Raw genomic sequence first — 16,965 nt, 5'->3', positions numbered from 1 at the left:
AGTGTGCATGCGAGCAGGGAAGGGGCAGAGAGAAAGGGAGACAAAAAAGCCAAAGCAGGCTCCGCACTGTCCGTGCAAAGCCTTATACGGGGCTCCAACCCACGAGCTATGAGATCATGACCTGAGCCAAAGTCAGACTCTCAACCAACTAAGCCATCCAGGCGCTCCACATACATGTTCAATCCATTCACCTGTTGGTGGGCCTCTGAGCAGTTTCCAGTTTTGGGCTGTTATGACTAACACTGCTGTGAACATTCATGTACAGGTTTTTGTGTGGGCATGTATTTTCAGTTCTCTTGGGTATCTATTTAGGAATGGAGGGGCGCCTGGATGGCTCAGTCAGTTGAGTGTCTGACTTTGGCTCAGGTCATGATCTCACAGTATGTGGGTTTGAGCCCTGCGTTGGGCTCTATGCTGACAGCTCAGGGCCTGGAGCCTGCTTCAGATTCTGTGTCTCCCTCTCTCTCTGCCTCTCCCCTGCTCACTCTGTCTCTGTTTCTCATTTTGAGAAACGTCTTATTTTAAAATAAAGACGTAAAAAAAATGATATCCTTAAAAAGAAAAAAGGAACGGAGTTGCTGGGGAATACGGTCACTCTATGGTCACATTTTGAGGGTCTGCCAAGCTTTTTCAAAGTGACTGCACCATCTTACAATTCCCATCAACAGTGTATGAGTTGCAACTGCTTCTTTCTCATCTTCATCAGGACTTGGTGTGTTCAGTCTTTTTATTGTAGCCATTCTTATAGGTATAAAGAGTTTGGGTTTCATCCTGTAGATGATAGAGAGCCAATTACCAACATAAAGGTGAGGATTGGTGCTACCAGGAGTGCTGGCTGCTTGGCAAATGCTTAACCACCTGCTGCAGGAAATAGACTGAAGCTGGGTCTGCGGTGGCCACACTGGGGCACTGAGTGGCCATGGGGAAGCCACCCAGTCAGCAGTGACCACAGTACACATTCAGCCTGCTCACGGGAAAGGGCGGGGAGAAATCCATCACTTGATTGCTCCGTTTTAGAAAGGGAAACTAGGACAGAATGAGGGCAGTAAGGGGGAGAAATGAAAGGAATTGTTTAAAAAGTTACAGCTCAGAGAAAGCCTGGAGCCTATTTCTTTTTAAAAGTGCTTTGTTGGAAGCCTGTGATAAATGCATGGCACAAATCCAAAAGAAAAGCCACTTGAAAAATAAGCCCTGCATGGTTTACTGACATATCAAAGAGGCCATTGTGAGGAAAAGGGCATCTTTAAAAATAAATAAATATTAAATGGCAGAGGATACCCGAGCCGAGGGAAGAAGGGGACCTTAAAACAGAGCAAAAAATTGTGAACGCTCAGAAGCAAATGGCATTAACCATTTTTGAGGAGTTCTAGCAAAAAAAAAAGCTCTAGCTTTTTTAAGTGCGTGAAAAACAGGAAGTCAGTTTGAGAATCGAGGGACATCAGTTCATTCTTGTGCAGAAAGTGTCCTGGGGGGGGGATGAACAGTCAACTGACTATGACATCTCCATCACACAATTTCCGCTTCCATCAAGTAACAACAACAACTTTTCATTCCTATGTAAAATAAACAGAAGAATTTAATAAACCACCATATGCCAACCACTGACTCCAACATCCTGCCTCTCATGTTATATCCATCCCTATACCCACTCCCTCTCACCTGTAACTCAATTATTATTATTTTTATTTTTTTAGGTACCAGTGGGTGGGATCCTATCAGACTCCACCCACTACTTTGGATTTTTTTTTTTAATGTTTTTTATTTATTTTTGAGAGACAGAGAGAGACCGCGTGAGCAGGGGAGGGTCAGAGAGAGAGGGAGACACAGAATCCAAAGCAGGCTCCAGGCTCTGAGCTGTCAGCACAAAGCCTGATGTGGGCCTTGAACTCTCAGACCATGAGATCATGAACTAAGCTGAAGTTGGACACTAACTGAGCCACCCAGGTGCCCCAGTTCTGAGTTTTGCTAAACATATATAGTTGTATATCTTTTATTTTTTTAAATGTTATTTATTTATTTATTTATTTATTTATTTTTGAGAGACAGAGAGAGACTGCGTGAGCAGGGGAGGGTCAGAGAGAGAGAGACACACAGAGTCCGAAGCAGGCTCCAGGCTCTGAGCTGTCAGCATGGAGCCCGATGTGGGGCTCGAACCCACGAACTGTGAGATCATGACCTGAGCTGAAGCCGGATGCTTAACTGACTGAGCCACCCAGGCGCCCTAGTTGTGTATCTTATATAGTCACAGTATCCTGTGTGATCTGAGTGGCCAAGGTACAATCACAAGGGTCCTTATAAGGAAAGAGGGCAACAGGAGAGTCAGAGACAGATGTGATGACAGATGTCGAGGGCAGAGAGAGAGAAGTGACCATGAGTGGTGGCCACGTGGCAAGAAGTCGAAGCCCTGCAGGAGGTAGCAGACTGAATTTAGCTCTGCACAGTGGTCACACTGCCACAGTGAAGCAGAGGGACCTTTCCATCGTATTAAAAATGTCCCCCATGCTGGCCTGTTGTGGTCAACACTTTGTCAACCGCTGTTTTGGTGTCTCTAGTTTTGACTTCTTCAGAATATTACATAAATGCAGCCGTTCATCTAATGTCTTCTGTCTGGCTTCTTTCAGCATAATGTTTTGAGATTCACCCATGAAGTTGCCTGTATCCATAGTTTGTTCCTTTTTATTGTTGAGACTATTCCATTGGATGGACATTCTACCATTTGTGTAGTCATCTTGATTTTTTTCTTTCTTTTTTTTTTTTGAGGTAAGCTTCCTTAAACCCTCCCCCAGATCACCCAGCACAAACTCAAATCCTATAAGAAGTCATCCTTTTATTTTTAATATTTATTTATTATTTATTTTTGAGAGGGAGAGAGACACAGAATCCAAAGTGGGCTCCAGGCTCCGAGATGTCAGCACAGAGCCCGACATGGGGCTCAAACTCACGAACCGTGAGATCATGACCTGAGCCAAAGTCAGCTGCTTCACTAACTGAGCCACCCAGGCACCCCTGTAATAAGTCATTCTTAACATCCTCCAGAGACACCCTGTGCTCCTCGATGGTATGTATTTTCCCTCTATTGCAACAAGCAGAAAACCCAACTGTGTTCAACTACGTGTGTTCTTGGTCTTTGGCTGGAAGGCACTGACACCCCTGTCAGATACAGAACATGTCCCTGTTTGGTTATTACGCATAAAGCTGCTGTGGACATTTTGTAAAGTCTTTTTTTCATTCTTGCTACGTGTTTGAGTTTCTTGATTTGCTGCTGAACAAATGATCACAAACTTAGTGGCCACAATCAGTATCAGATTATCTTGCAGTTCTGGCAGTCAGAAGTCCAAAATGGGTCAGCAGGACTGTGTTTTCTCTGGCCGTTTTAAGGAGAATCTGTTCTCTTGCCTTCAGCTTCTAGAAGCCACCTGCATACCATGGCCCTTCCCCCATCTTGAAGCCAGCAGGGTAGCATCTTTAAATCTCTCTCTCTGCTCTCCACTTTTTTAAAATTTTTTAATGTTTTTTATTTATTTTTGAGAGACAAAGAGAAACAGCACGAGCAGGGGTGGGTCAGAGAGAGAGGGAGACACAGAATCGGAAGCAGGCTTCAGGCTCTGAGCTAGCTGTCAGCACAGAGACCAACGCAGGGTTTGAACCCACAAACTGTGAGATCATGACCTGAGCGGAAGCCGAAAGCTGGACGCTTAACCCACTGAGCCACCCAGGCGCCCCTGCTCTCTACTTTCAACACCACATCTCTGTCTCCGAATCTCCTGTCTCCCTCCTTCCCTTACAAAGATCTGCACTGGACCCACTCAGATCATACACGATAATATCCTCATCTTGACTTCCTTAACTTCTGCAAAATCTGTATTCCTGTGTAAGGCAACATATTTGCAGGGTTTGGGGATTAGGATGTGGACCTCTTCAGGGGGCCATGATTCTGCCTCTGGGTAAAAACACCTGCGAGTGGAATTGCCTTGCTATGTGGTAGATACATGTTTAGCCTTACAAGACACTGCCAAACATCCTCCAAAATGTTCGTGCTATTTTGTAGTCTCACCAGCAATGTCTGAGGTTCCCATTAACTCAGCATCCTCACCACCATTTGACTCTGCCAGTTTTTTAAATTTTAGCCATTCTAATAGAGGTGTATAAAGTGAGAAATTATGAAGAACCAAAGCATGATTATGCAAATTCAAAATAGATGTATTGGCATCTCACGGCAGTTTTAATTTGCACTTCACTGATGACCAATAATGTTGACCACTTTTTCTTGGGCTTATTGGCCATTTATGTATTTTTTGTTGTCTCTATTCCACTACTTTGCCCATTTTTAAATTGAATTGGTCTTTTTTCCTTTTTTAAAAAAATGTTTTATTTATTTTTGAGACAGAGAGAGAGAGAGAGAAAGGCAGAGAGAAAGGGAGACACAGAATCTGAGGCAGGTTCCAGGCTCTGAGCTGTCAGCACAGAGCCTGACACAGGGCTTGAACTCAGGAACAGTGAGATCATGACCTGAGCCAAAGTTGGACCCTTAATCAACAGAGCCATCCAGGCGCCCCATGTCTTTTTTCTTTTTAAGTGGCAGGAGTTCCTCACATATACTGGATACAAGTCTCTTGTCAGTAATATTTTTATTGATATCATTATTGGTAATAAAATGTTGTGAATATTTTCTCACAGCCTGTGGCTTGGCTCTCCACTTTTTTTCTTTTTTTTTTTTTTAAGTAAACTCTACCCCCAATATGGGGCTCACACCCATGACCCTGAGATCAAGCGTTGCACCTTCTACTGACTGAGCTGGCCAGGCGCCCCATGGCTATCCATTTTCTGATGAGCAGAATTTTAAAATTTTGATGAAGTCTAATTGATCATTTTTTTTCTTTTATTGCTATTGCTTTTTGGGTCCTACCCAGAAGTCTTTGCTTAACCTCGGGTCTTGAAAAGATTCTCTATAATTTCTTCTAAAAGTTTCATGGATTTAAAATTTACATTTAGGTTTATGCCCCACCTTGAATTAACTGCTGTGTATAGTGTCAGGTAAAAAATCAAGGCTTTTTATTTGTTTATGCAAATATACAGTTGTTCCAACACTATTAGTTAAAATCTTTTCCTTTTTGTTGAAAGCAGTTGATTGTATAAGTGTGGATCGATTTCTGGACTCTGTTCTGTATAATTTCAAGTCTTTCCTAAGACCAAAATCAGTCTTGACTACTATGGCTTCAGACTGTTAGTCAGATTAAGTCTCCCAGCATTTTTCTTTTTCAAGATTTATTGGCTACTGATGTGTTACATTTATATGTAAATTTTAGAATCAGTTTGTCAATTTCTAAAAAAAAAAAAAAAAAAAGATTTAGCGCTCCCTGACTTTGACTGGGATCAGAGAGAGGGGACTCCGGAACAGGGTCAGGTCTCTCAGACCACTCACTTGGCATCTCTTTCTGTTTATTTTTTATTTTTATTTTTTTAATGTTTTTTATTTATTTTTGAGAGACAGAGATAGAGAGAGCGTGAGCAGGGGAGGGTCAGAGAAAGAGGGAGATACAGAATCTGAAGCAGCCTCCAGGCTCTGAGCTAGCTGTCATCACAGAGCCTGATGCAGGGCTCGAACCCATGAACCGAACCATGAGATCATGACCTGAGCCAAAGCTGGTTGCTTAACCAACTGAGCCACCCAGGCGCCCCTCTCTCAGTTTATTTATTTAGATCTTCAATCGCTCTCAATAAAATTTTCTAATTTGTAGTGCAAGGTCTTTGTTAAATTTATTCCTGAGTATTTTTGTGATATTTTAATATTTTTTAAATTTTATTTTAGAGAGAGAGAGAGAGACAGGGGAGTGGGGCAGAGAGAGAGAGAGAGAAAGAGAGAGAGAATCAAGCAGGCTTCATGCTTATTATGGAACTCGACATGAGGCTTGATCCCATGACCCTGGGATCATAACCCTGAGCCATAATCAAGAGTCACATGCTCAACCAACTGAGCCACCCAGGCACTCCTGTATATAGAGTTTATATAAATGGAATTACATAGTATATATATTTTATTTTTTTAAGTTTATTTATTTATTTTGAGAGAGAAAGAGAGAGTCTGAGCAGGGGAGGGGCAGAGAGAGAGAGAGGGAGAGAAAGGATCCCAAACAGGCTTCACATTGCCAGAGCAGAGCCCAACACAAAGCTTGAACCCACAAAATGTGAGATCATGACCTGAGCCAAAATCAAGAGTCAGACACTTAACCAACTGAGCCACCCAGGTGCCCCCCCTGCCCTGATTAATTTTTAATTTCAAAGTCTGGGGGTGCTTGGCTGGCTCAGTCAGAAGCATACAACTCTTTTTTTTTTTTTTTTAAATGTCTTTATTTATTTTTGATACAGAGAGAGACAGAGCATGAGAGGGGAGGGGCAGAGAGAGAAGGAGACACAGAACCGGAAGCAGGCTCCAGGCTCTGAGCTAGCTGTCAGCACAGAGCCTGACGTGGGGCTCGAACCCACGAACATGAGATCTGACCTGAGTCGAAGTCAGAGGCTTAGCCGACTGAGCCACCCAGGCGCCCCAGAAGCATGCAACTCTTGATCTCAGGGTTGTAATATCAAGCCCCACGTTGAATGTAGAGATTGCTTAAAAATAAAATCCTAAAAAAATGATGATAGTAAAATAAAATTGGAAGTCTGTACCTCTTCATCTTGTTCACCTATGTCTGCCCATTTCCCTCTCTCTTCTCCACTTGGATCCCTATAACGCAAATGTTGGCACACTGCCTGTTGGCTGTCCCAGAGGTCCCTTACAATAAATCTCCTCATGTTTTAAAATTATTTTTCTGGGGGCGCCTGGGTGGCTTGGACAATTAAGTGTCCAACTTTGGCTCAGGCCATGATCTCACAGTTCACGACTTCAAGCCCCACATTGGGCTCCCTGCTGTCAGTGCAGAGCCTGCTTTGGATCCTCTGTCTCCCTCCCTGTCTCTGCTCCTCCCCTGCTCGCATTCTCTCTCTCTCAAAAAGAAATAAATGTTTAAAACAATAAAGTAAAATGCTTTTTTCTTTTTGCTTCTTGGCTTGGGTGATTTCTGCCCTCATCTCCAGATCCTTGATCCATTCTTCTGCACCTTCTAATATTCTGTTGATTCTCACCAGTATATTTTTCTTTTTACAACTTTTTTTTAAGTTTATTTATTTTGGGGGTGGGACAGAGAGAGAGGGAGAGAGAGAATCCCAAGCAGGTTCCACACTATCAGCACAGAGCTCAGCGCAGGGCATGAACCCACAAACTGGGAGCCCATGACCTAAACCAAAATCAAGAGTTGGATGCCCAACCAACTGGTCCACCTGGGCACCCTGCCCCAGGGTATTTTTCAACACAGTTATTGTCCACTTCAGCTCTGAATGGTTGTTTTGTACTTATTTTTTCTTGTTTGTTTATTTATTTATTTATTCTATCTTTTTTAAAATTTTTAGATGTTTATTTATTTTTGAGAGCGAGAGAGACAGACTATGAGTGAGGGAGGGGCAGAGAGAGAAGGAGACACAGAATCCGAAGCAGGCTCCAGGCTCCGAGCTGCCAGCACAGAGCCCGATGCGGGGCTCAAACCCACAAACAGTGAGATCATGACCTGAGCTGAAGTCTGACACTTAACTGACTGAGCCACCCAGGTGCCCCCTATCATTATTATTATTTTTTAAATTTATATCCAAGTTAGTTAGCATGTAGTGCAATAATGATTTCAGGAGCAGATTCCGGTGATTCATCCCAGATGTATATCACCCAGGGCTCATCCCAACAAGTGTCCTCCTCAGTGCCCCTTGCCCACTTAGCCCATCCCCCACTCACAGCTTCTCCAGCAACCCTCAGTTAGTTCTCTGTATTTAAGAGTCTCTTAAGTTTTGTCCCCCTCCCTGTTTTTAATTTATTTTTGCTTCCCTTCCCTTATGTTCATCTGTTTTGTATCTTAAATTCCACATTTGAGTGAAGTCATATGATATTTGTGTTTCTCTGGCTGACTAGCTTTTTTATATTTTCTGTCTCTTTGTTGAAGTTCTCACTGTGTTCATCCACTTCTCTCCTGAGTTTGGCGAGCATTTATGGCCATTAGTTTTAACTCTATCAGGTAGTTGTTTATCTCCTTTTCATTTAGTTCTTTTTCTGAGGTTTTGTCTTGTTCCTTTGATTGGAACATATCCCTCTGTCTCTCCATTTTGCATGACTCTCTGTGTTTGTCTCTATGGTCAATCAGCTATGTCTCTTGGTCTTGAAGGAGTGGCCTTTTGTAGAAGGTATCCCGTGGGACTCTTCAAGTTCAGTCCATCCTGGTCACCAGAACCAGGTTGCTGTTTCGGGAGGCTGGCCCCCAGCAAGGTCTGAAGTCTGGATGCTGGTGCTGGGGTGTGCTGGTGGGCGGGGCTGGCACCCCACTCCCAGCGGAAGCCAGTCCCAGCTGAGGCTGCCCACTGGGTGCCGCAGGATGGAGCCACTTCGGAGTGGCGTCTGCAAGGGTGGGTGGCTTGGGTAGGGAAGGTCTGCAGTGGAATACCTGGCAGGGTGAGAGTGCTAGCAAGGTAGATAGTGTCAGCAATCGTGCCCACCAGTGCCAATCCAGCTAGGTGGGAAGACAGGAAGAAAAGTGGTGCCTGGAGGCGTCTGAGTGGCTCAGCCAGTTGAGCGTTGACTTCAGCCCAGGTCATGATCTCATGGTTAATGGGTTTGAGCCCCACGTCCGGTTCTGGGCTGACAGCTCACAGCCTGGAGCCTGCTTCAGATTCTGTGTCTCCCTCTCTCCCTGCCCCTCCCCCACTCATGCTCTCTCTCATTTTCTCTCGCTCGCTCACTCTCAAAAGTAAATAAACATTAAAAAAAAAATAAAAAACAAAGAAGAAAGAAAAGTGGTGCCTGCCAGTGCTTCTATTCCTAGAGAGAGTTGCTACTGATCCTTGCCCCTCTGGCACATGCCCTAAAATTAGTCAAGTAAGTTCCTTCCCGGGGCACCTGGGTGGCTCAGTCAGTTAAGTGTCCGGCTTCAGCTCAGGTCATGATCTCACGATTGTGGGTTCGAGCCCTGCATCTGGCTCTGTGCTGACAGGTAGCTCAGAGCCTGGAGCCTGCTTACGATTCTATGTCTCCCTCTCTCTCTGACCCTCCCCTGCTCACACTGTCTCCCTCTGTCTCTCAAAAACAAATAAAAAACATTAAAAAAAAAAAGAAAGTTCCTTCCCATATGGCCCAGGCACGTTTCAGACTGCTGGGTTCACAGCGATTAAGTTTGTGCAAGTGCCCTTTAAGAGCAGAGTCTTGGTTTCCTATGGCCGCCTGCTCCCCCAGAACTAAGCCCTGCTGATTTCCTGAGCCAGATACCATGTGGGCTCCTCTTTCTGGGGCAGGTCTCCAGGGCAGGGGTGCCTCCGTGGGGCTCGAACTCCTGGCGCCTCAGGGAGGACCACCAGGTTTGTGATACCCCTGCTGTTTGTGGATCCCTGTGCTGAAGCTGTGGGTCCTGACCAGACCACGTCTCTGCCCCTCCTACCTTTCGATGTGGCTTTTTCTTTACATCTTTAGCTGTGGGAGGGCTGTTCTGCTAGTCTTCAGGTCATTCTCAGAAAGAGTTGCTCTTACAAGTAGTTGTGGGCTCTGTGCCGTCTGTGGGAGGGGGTGAGCTCAGTGCTCCACTGGCCTGATCCTCCTCCCAGTTCATTTTAGTTTATGACCGAGTGGTGTTCCAGCGAATGAATATCCTTCTATTTATCCACTCTCCTACTGACGTATGTTTGGGCTACTTCCATTCTGAGGCTATTAGGAAAGGGCTGCTACAAACATTCCTGTACACATTTTTGTGTGTGTGTGAAAATACGTCTTCACTTCTGTTGGATAAAATACCGAGGACTAGGCATGTTTTTCACTTAATAAGAATGTTCTGAATACTTCCTCAGTTTCATTGTCTGACCATGATGCAACATTGTTTGAGAGTCTCAGGCGCTCCGTTTCCTAGCTAGCTGATATTTCCTGTTGTCTTTTTTATTTACTCATTCTAGTGTGAAGTCGAATCGCATTGTAGCTTTTGTTGATAGTTACCAGATAACTAATGATCTTAAGCACTTTTTTAATGTGCTTGCTGGACATTTTTAGGTTTTATTTGGGAACACATCTGTTTAATCGTATTTTCTGTTTTAAAAAATTGAGGTGTTTGTTGTTATTGTTGATTTGTGTAAATTTTACAGTATTTTAAAAATTTATTTATTTATTTTGAGAGAGATTGAGGGAGGGCAGAGAGAAAGGGAGAGAATCCCAGGCAGGCTCCACACTGTCAGTGCAGAGCCTGACTCAGGGCTTGAACTCACGAACCATGAGATCAAGACCTGAGCCAAAGTCAGATGCTTAACCAACTGAGACACCAATTTGCATAAATTTAAAAATATATTTTTGGATACCAACATCTGTCACACATATATGTATTACAAATGTGTTTTCCAGATTGTCCATTTGTTTTCTTAATGGTGTTTTTTGATGAGCAGGCTATAACTAATTAATCAAGTGTTTCCTTTTACGATTTGTGCTTTTTGTGGCCTCTGTGAAATTTTTGCTTTCTTTGAGGTCATGAAAATATTCTCCTATACTTTCTTCTAGAAGTTTTATGAGTCTTGGTTTTATGGTTAAGTCTATGATCCCCTCAAATAAATTTTTGTGTATGGAATGACATAGAGGTCAGGTCTGTTTTTAACCAACACTTTATGAAAATCCAGCCACATACTGTAAAATTCATTACTGAACATTTATATTCCCTCCACCTACTTTCTACCTTGAACATCTTACTATACTTTCTCACTTATCTATTCCCTATCCTTCCATCTGTTCATCCATATATCCATTCATTAATACATCTTTTTCTTTTCTTTTCTTTTCTCTTTTTGTTTTCAAGTAGGCTCCATGCCCAGCATGGATCCCAGTGTGGGGCTGAACTCATGACCCTGAGATTAAGACCCGAGTTGCAATCAAGAGTCACTTAACTCACATTAAGAGTCGACTTAGCTAACTGAGCCACCCAGACGTGCTGTTTATATCTTATTTTTAAAATTAATTTCCAAATAAACTGCAGACAGTAGTACTTTGTTCCTGCGTCACCTGGGTGGCTCAGTCAGTTAAGCATCTGACTTCAGCTTAAGTCATAATCTCACGGTTTGTGGGATCAAGCCCCGCACCTGGTTCTGTGCTAACAACTTAGAGCCTGGAGCCTGCTTCAGATTCTGTGTCTCCCTCCCTCTCTCTGTCCTCCCCCATCTTGGGCTCTTTCTCTCTTAAAACTAAATAAATAAACATTTAAAAAAAAGTGCTTAATCTCCTGAGTGTTTCAGGATGGATATTATTAGTTATCGTTCAATATTATTTCCACAGGTAAAAAACACAAATCCTAAGAATATGTTCACTGGACTATGACAACGTGACTTGTGTAACCCAAACCTCTAAGATAAAGAATTTTGCCATCATTCTAGCAAGTTCCCCCATTCTTCTTCCCAGTCAGTCCCCATCATCCACACCCACAAAGCAACTGTTGTTCTCTTTTGTTTTTTTCCCTCACCTTAGATTAGTTCTCCCTGTTCTAGGACTTCCTATAATGAATTAAACAATATGACTCTTTTGTGTAAGGCTTATTTTACTCAGCATTTTCTGAGATTCATCCATATTAATGTCTATCAATAGAGCATTCCTGTTTGTGGAAGAATAATATTCTATTATATAGCTACACCTTGATTGGTTTACCCTCCCCTTCTATTGATGGTTGCCAACATCCATCCGGGATGTTACCAACTTTTGGGTTTATGGACATTCTAATACAAATTTTCAGTGATTATGTATTTTTCAATTCTCTTAGGTAAATACCTAGAAGTGGAATCATTGGGTCATATGATTCCTAACTTGCTGAGAAATCGTCAAGCAGTTTTCAGAAGTGGTTGTCCCATTTTACGTTTCCACCAAACGTGGATGAGAGTTGCAGTTGCTCCACATTCTCCCAACAACGTATGTTGTTAGTCTCTTTCATTTAACTGTTTCAAAATTTAGCCATGCTAGTGTATTTCATGTGGTTTTCATTTGAATTTCCCTGACAACTAATGATGTTGAACACTTAAAAAATTTTTTAATGTTTATTTTTGAGAGAGAGAGAGAGAGAGAGAGAGAGCGAGCGCATGAGCTGGGGAGGGGTAGAGAGAGAAGGAGACACAATCCAAAGCAGGCTCCAGGCTCTGAGCTATCAGCACAGAGCCCGACGCAGGGCTTGAACCCATGGACTGTGAGATCATGACCTGAGCCGAAGTCGGATGCTTACCCGACTGAGCCCCCCAGGCGCCCCTGAATACTTTTGAAGGTGCTTACTGGCCATTCCTTACATTTTTAAAAAATAAAATACCTGTTAAATCTTTTGCCCAATTCAAAAAACTTAAACTTTAAAAGCTTTTTAAATTTTACTTCCTACAAAGCTGGAAAAAACTAAAATTGAACATTCAAGAAATTAATCTTTTTTTAAAAATTAAAAACATTTTTTGGGGTGCCTGGGTGGCTCAGTCGGTTAAGCCTCTGACTTCGGCTCAGGTCAGATCTCACGTTCGTGGGTTCGAGCCCCGCGTCGGGCTCTGTGCTGACCACTAGCTCAGAGCCTGGAGCCTGCTTCCGGTTCTGTGTCTCCTTCTCTCTCTGCCCCTCCCCCTCTCATGCTCTGTCTCTCTCTGTATCAAAAATAAATAAAACATTAAAAAAAATAAAAAAAAATTAAAAACATTTTTTGATGGTTATTTCTTTTTGAAGGAGAGAGAGAGAGAGAGAGAGCAAGAGCGAGCATGAGTGAGGGAGGGGGAGAGAAAGAGAGGGAGATACAGAATCTGAAACAGGCTCCAGACTGAGCTGTCATCACTGAGCCTGATGTGGGAATCAAACTCATAAACCATGAGATCATGACCTGAGCCGAAGTTGGACACTCCACCAACAGAGCCACCCAGGTGCCCCAAGAAGTGAATATTTTGGGGCACCTGGGCGGCTCTGTCAGTGGAGCATCTGACTTTGATTTTGGCTCTGGTCATGATCTCACAGTCCTGCATGGGGCTCTGCACTGATAGTGTAGAGCCTACTTTGGATTCTTTCTCCCTCTCTCTCTCTGCCCTCCCCTCCCCTGTCTAAAAAATAAATAATTAAACATTTTTTAAAAAAAGACTGTACATTCATGTTTATAGAGACGTACTAGAAATGTTCATTTCTATTAGCCCAAAATTGACAACAATCTAGATGTTCTTCAATGAGTGACTGGTTAAATAAATTCTGGTGCATCCATGCCCGGGGATGTTATTAAGCAATAAGGAGGAATAAACTATTGAAACAAAACAATTTGGATGATCCCCAAAGAATTATGCTGAGTGTAAAAAGCCAATTCCAAAGTGTTACATATTGTACGATTCCATTTATGTAACATTTATGAAATAACGTTGTAAAACTGGAGTACAAACCAATGGTCCTCAGGCGTTAAGAAAGGTATTGGGGTGGAGGGAAGTAGGTGTGACTATAAAAGGGCAAGATGAGAGATCCTTAATGGTGATAAAAATACTCTATATCTTGACTGTATCAATATCAATTTCCTGGTGGTGGTAGTATTTTGCAATATTTTATTTTTAAGATACAGTCTTCCAGGGCGCCTGTGTGTCTCAGTTAGTTAAGTGACTGATTCTCGATTTTGGATCAGGTCATGATCCCAGGGTGGTGGGATCAAGCCCCACGTCAGGCTCTGTGCTGAGCATAGAGCCTGCTTGGGATCCTCCCTCTCTCTCTCTCTCTCTCTCTCTCAAGAAAAAAAAAGATATAGTTTTGCAAGATGTTGATGTGACCATTAGGAGAAATTGGATAAAAGGTACACAGTCTCTCTGTACTATATATTTTTTTACAACTGCATACAAATGTATAAATATCTCAAAATTAAAAGATTAATTTTTTTAATGTTCATTTTTTGAGAGAATGAGAGAGAGAGAATATGCATGTGCTGATCAGCACAGAGCCCAACGCAGGGTTGGATCCCACGACCCTGGGATCATGACCTGAGCCAAAATCAAGAGTCAGACCTAATGGACTTAGCCTCCCAGGAGGCCCTGTGTACAGGTTCTTGAGTAAACAGAAATCTTCGTTTCTCTGGAGTAAGTGCCCAGGAGTACAACTGCTGGGTTGTATATGGTTGTTGCGCCTTTAGGTTTTTTAAGAAACTGTCAGGCTATTTTCCAGAGAATACGGTAAAATGTACCAAATTACATCCCTGCCAGCAACATATGAGTGAATCAGTTTCTCTGCATCTTTGCCAGCATTTACTATTAATCCCTATTTTGAGTTTTAGCCATTCTCTTGGTGAGGAGTGAGATTTCATGTGGTTTTAATATGCATTTCCCTAATGGCTAGTGATGCTGAGTGTCATGTACTTATTTGCCATTTATATATCCTCTTTGGTGAGATGTCTGTTCATGTCTTTTGCCCGTTTTCTAATTAAATTGTGTAAGCTTAAAATTTTTTTAAGGTTTATTTTTGAGAGAGAGAAAAAGCACGAGTGGGAGGAGGGGCCGAGAGAGAGGGGGACAGAAGATCTGACGCGGGCTCCACAAGGACGGCAGAGAACCCTACGTGGGGCTCTAACTCACACAATGTGAGGGATCAGCTGAGGCAAGGGTGGACGCTCAAATGACTGAGCCACCCGGGCGCCCAGTGGGTAGATTCTATTTACTGATAAGTTTGTTCAGCATTTTTTTGGGTATGTATCCATATTCATAAGGAATATAAGTCTATAGGAATACAGGTAACTCTTGTCATGTCTTTATCAGATTTTAGAATCAGGGTTATCTTTGTCTGATAATACAGGTTGGGAAGTACTCTTACCCCTTCAATTTTCGGAATGTTTGTGTAGGATTGGTATTACTTCTTTGATATTTGATAGGTTTCACCAAAATACCACCTGACACTGGAGTTTTCTTTGTAGGGAGGCTTTTTTAAAAAATAGACATTTTATTTTAGAATAGTTTTAGATCTACAGAAAAGTTGTGAAGGTAACTGAGTTCCAACATAACTCCACCCAGTTTCTCTTATTGCTGACATTTTACATTAATACGGTACCTTTGTCACAACCAATGTCAATACATTTTTATTAACTAAAGTTGTTTGTTACATAAATAAGGATGTTACAGTTTTCTATCTAGTTATTTTTGGTAAATTGTTTTTCTAGGAATTTGTCTGAAACAGGGTTAAGGATTTATGTATATGGTCGTTCATTGCTATTCTAATGAAACAGAGGACACAACCCATGCTTCTAACAATGGGGAAAAGATAAAATAATGATGGTGCATCCCTATGGTGGAATATTAGGTAGTAATTAGAAATGTTATTTTTTTAAAATGCTTATTTTTGAGAGAGAGAAAGACAGAGCATGGGTGGAGGAGGGGCAGAGAGAAGGAGACAGAATCCAAAGAAGGCTCCAGCCTCTGAGCTGTCAGCAGAGGCCGATGCGGGGCTCAAACTCATGAACTGCTAGATCATGACCTGAGCTGAGGTCAGATGCTCAACCAATTGAACCACCCAGGTGCCCCTAGAAATGTTATTTTTTAAAAAAAGTAATAACATGAGGGAAAAGACCAGGAAAAAAAAAAAGCGGGCTATAAATCTCTACTGAATGTGCTCAGAGATACGTGATTTAATTTTGTATGCCCTCTGTATTTTTCAAATTTTTGACAGACACGTTAGAGGATTTCTACCGTCAGAATCTGTTTTCTTTCTCCCTTCCTTTTACAGATGTAATGGCAGAAGAGAAAGCTATAAAGACAACCAAAATGACCAAGATTTTCGGAATTGTATTGAATGTGGATTGACCCAAATTAACTGAAAATCCACATTTTATGTGGCAAGGCTTGAGTGAGATATCAGTAATGAGTTGCAATGTATTAAGTTACTACTATGTGCCAGGTGCCAAACAGAGGCATAAATAAATGATAGAATTGAGATTCCAACCCAGGTTTGGTTTCAGAACCTGATTTTTTGACTGTGCCAAATACAAGCAAGTTAAAGAAGGAAAAGAAGCAATTCACAAACACTGCACATTCAGGGAATGGGCATGGTATTATGTTTGGTCTGGGCCGCTGAGAACATTCACAGGTTGTATTACATTTTTCCTTACTCCACGGCGTGTGGCTATATATCTTCCCCTGGAAAATCTGTTGGATATCCACACAATATAGTCCTCGTTTATCGCCAGAAACGATGATGCCTTATGATTTGCATTATGTGTGTACACACACACTTATCTTCCTTTTCTGGCCCTTCTGTTTACCTTAAGAGGAACCATATGTTTTTGCACCAATCAAGGACTGCAGGATAAACATCTGTTAATGTCCCAGCCCCCTAAGGCTTCCATGGCTTCTGGATGTCAATTGAATGTGTAACCCCCACCTTCCCACCGCGTTGCAGTACAGTGCCTAATGCCAGGTATCTTAGGTTGTACACTTCAGTGCGTTTAATTGCATCCCACTTTTTCCTTCAGACCTTCCCCTTCACCCCCTCCCAGATGAACGGGCAAGGCCAAGACCGGGCGGCCTGACCTTGGGTCATCTTCGCCCGTGGAACTGCCGTGTGACCTTGGGCAAGTCCCCGCTCTCCCACCGCCAAGCCGCGTAGCTGGACAGCCGGATCTCCGTTCCGGCCGCTGCTCAGTCGAGCGGGGCGACCGTGCGTCCGCACCCCTTTCTCCCCGGACTTCCTCCGCGCACGCCACACCTTCCCCACCCCTGCGCTCCTGGCGTTACGGCCGCCTCCATTCACACGGCCCTTTCATTCCAGACGCTCGTTTACGCCGCGCGGACTGGGAGGGTGCGATTCCCGGACGCGGCCTGCGCTGCGAGCGCGCGGCCGTCCCGCAGGCTGGCGCGGCTTTACGCCGCTGACGCAGCGCGCCCAAGATGGCGGCGCGGTCGTCGTCGGGGGTG

At 43.1% G+C, this 16,965-nt stretch overlaps 1 long non-coding RNA gene across 1 annotated transcript; it reads left to right on the top strand.

The window, feature by feature from the left end:
- The first annotated feature begins 9,307 nt into the window (after positions 1–9,307).
- LOC115295541 lies at positions 9,308–15,969 on the top strand. The gene is made up of 3 exons (XR_003910462.1): positions 9,308–9,426; positions 11,847–11,992; positions 15,779–15,969. It is a non-coding gene; the product is annotated as an uncharacterized LOC115295541 (long non-coding RNA).
- Positions 15,970–16,965: the final 996 nt, after the last annotated feature.

This window comes from Suricata suricatta, chromosome 7, assembly GCF_006229205.1.
Source record: "Suricata suricatta isolate VVHF042 chromosome 7, meerkat_22Aug2017_6uvM2_HiC, whole genome shotgun sequence".
Lineage (NCBI taxonomy): Eukaryota > Metazoa > Chordata > Mammalia > Carnivora > Herpestidae > Suricata > Suricata suricatta.
Note: the sequence above shows the minus strand (reverse complement) of the source record. Positions and strands in the feature narration are given on the sequence as shown.